Source organism: Anopheles darlingi, chromosome 2 (genome assembly GCF_943734745.1).
Source record: "Anopheles darlingi chromosome 2, idAnoDarlMG_H_01, whole genome shotgun sequence".
In the NCBI taxonomy this organism is placed as follows: domain Eukaryota; kingdom Metazoa; phylum Arthropoda; class Insecta; order Diptera; family Culicidae; genus Anopheles; species Anopheles darlingi.
The window spans coordinates 33,426,903-33,429,402 of NC_064874.1; the positions used below are offsets into that span (position 1 = coordinate 33,426,903).

The 2,500-nt window shown below is 50.7% G+C and overlaps 1 protein-coding gene across 2 annotated transcripts in view; it reads left to right on the forward strand.

The window, feature by feature from the left end:
* The first annotated feature begins 236 nt into the window (after positions 1–236).
* LOC125949105 (rho GTPase-activating protein 100F) overlaps positions 237–2,500 on the forward strand; it is a 35,369-nt gene continuing 33,105 nt past the window's right edge. Inside the window, exon 1 of one of the 2 annotated variants that reach the window (XM_049675806.1) lies at positions 237–364. The gene's annotated coding sequence lies outside the window, so the exon portion shown is untranslated. Of the gene's footprint in view, positions 365–2,439; positions 2,499–2,500 lie in introns of those variants that run through there. The other variant, XM_049675805.1, reaches the window with a different exon arrangement.

Sequence of the window (2,500 nt, forward strand, 5' to 3'; positions counted from 1 at the left end):
GCAGCAATGGCCACGGGATTAATGGTTGAGGGAAATGAGCAAACTCCCCGCACGATGTATGCGAGCGAGAGAAAATGGGAGTCCTTTTGGAGTGGCGCGCTGGTTTGTTGGATGAGCGGCGCTCATCACAATCATCATCATCATCATCGGCGTCGTCATCGTCGTCGTCGTCGTGGAGCGGCAGCCGCCGTGGAGTTTTCCATGAATTCCCGACGGCGCCTTCGCGCATTCGGTCACCGTCGTTGGGAGCGCTTTCATGCGCTGCTGCTGATCGGTTGCATAGCTTTCCAGAAAGGAAAAGAAAAGAAAGGAAGAGAAAGGGAAAAAGCAGATCAGGACCAGGCGACCAGAGCCGAAACAGTGTGTAAGTCATGCTGGATTTATTACCCACGGTTCTGCTGTTCGTTACCGTGAAGAGTGTTATGTGTATCCGGACATCTCCGTTCCGACAATAGAGGGTCGCCATCCGGTCCACCAGCAAATCGAGCAAAACACTTCCTTGCTCCTGCATTCCATGCTAGTTAGCGTGTGTGTGTGTGTGCGTGTGAGTGTGAAGGTGTTTGGAAAACGTTGATCCAGAACAGGTTTAGGCGAGATTGAAATATGATGTACAGTGATATGTTTCGTGAGCCGTTCTTCGGCTTCACCCGTCGTTAATGCGCCTGTTAGTAGCTTCTCTACGCATGTGAAGGAGTGTGGGGGTGTGTGTGCGTGTGATTGTGCTTCTCATTAGTTGCTCATCTACCTGAAACTTTGGTTGCTTTGGAAGATTTGGAGTTCATCTAGAGTGTAACAAAGTGCACTGAAAACAGCTCAAAACGTTTGAATCTAGTTTGCCATCGCCGAAAGGATGCCAGCAAGCGACAAGAAACGATCCTAGATGGCGGTGGTGGCCTGGTTTCTTGGAGTAGCAGCAGCAGCAGCAGCAGCAGCAGCAGTGACCATAGTGGGCCTGTGTGTGTGTGTTTGTGGGATGTAGTGTTAGGCTGGATAGAAGCGAGATAGAAAACGAGGCAAAGCTTCACCAAGAAGGCAAGAGGGGCTCGTACTCGCCTTAGTCCCCTTTTAAACCGCTAGAGACTCCGAGGAAGCTGAGAGGAACGATAATGTATGTCAAATGTTCGCATTTTCCACACCGTTGGAGAAGCTGCTAAAGTTGCTTGTCACAAGGCGGCTGGTGGATGGTGGTGGGTGGAGAGGGAGTTTCCCAGCAGCAGCAGCAGCAGCAGCAGAAGCAGTAGCCAGCGAAATATCGATCCATGTTCTTTTGCCCGCGACTCCGATCTCTTCGTCATTCTGCCTGCACCCTCACAGCCCTCCTCTTCGTCTTCTCCCCTTTTTGAAACCTTATTCCCATACACTGTGCGCCTCCATCGCATAGCAGTGAAAAGCCGAAGTGCCAGCCCGAATCGTCATCGTTTCGTGTGTACGCACTCACGACCACCACCAACGTACACGAACGCGCACCCACCCACCCATCCACCCACCCCTCCACCTACCCATCTAGCGGATGCTATCATCATCGGTATTCAGCAGGAACATGAGCGCGTCGCTGTGATGCGGGCGTATTGGAGAGACACATTGCAGGAGGATAGAAAAAGAGAAAGAGCAAGATAGAATGAGATAGCTAAATTGAAAGGGAGAAAGAGAGAGAGAAAGAGAGAACGAAAGTAGAGAGCGACTAAGGCAACCGAGTTGTCGAGCCGAGTGAGGTCGTTGACGGCTAGAGCATCGGGCTAGAGCTTGATATCGAGCCCGATGTGTGGGATATCCTCGTCGATATGCGTAGCCATGATGTTTCCGTGAATGGCGGGATCTGTCGTGTGTATTTGTGTGTGTGTGCGTGGATGTGTTTACTCTGTTGTTATAGTGGGTGTGTGTTATGGTGTGCCACCGTACTACTCTCATTTTCTCTCTCTCTCTCTCTCGCTTGCAATTTTTAACGATGGCTCCTCAGAAGACTGATTCCCATAACTTCATGATGGGCCGGAGAACCGGAATCTCTCGTACACTTTTCACTCTCCCTCTCCGTGAAGAGATAAGAAAAAGGTGGCTACGGAATGTTGTAAAAGAACACGATTATTCCGACAGTCCAACCTACACCTTCAGAATGGCTACTACTCGCCCCGTACACTAACTGGAGCGCGCATGCACGAAGGCTCTCCTCCGCGGCTTCTGATAAGACATGCTTCTCTGTGCTGCTGGCAATTGAATTACCAGAGCGAGAGAGGAACAGAGAAAGGAAAAGAGAGAGAAAGTGAAAGAGAGAGAGAGAAAGAGAGAGAGAGAAGGAGAAAGAGAGCAAAAGAGAGTGAGAAATGAGGCTTCGGCCATGGCTCTGCTTCTTCACCGCTCTGGTGTCACGTGCCTATGTTTGTCCCTTCGGCCGTTTGCTGCACCAGCATCCTCTGATAGCGATCGGTAGTGTTAGGATCTAATCAGGATGCGTAGGTTATGCCTCCCAGTGTGCCAGTGTGTTCGATCGGCACCATTTATCAGT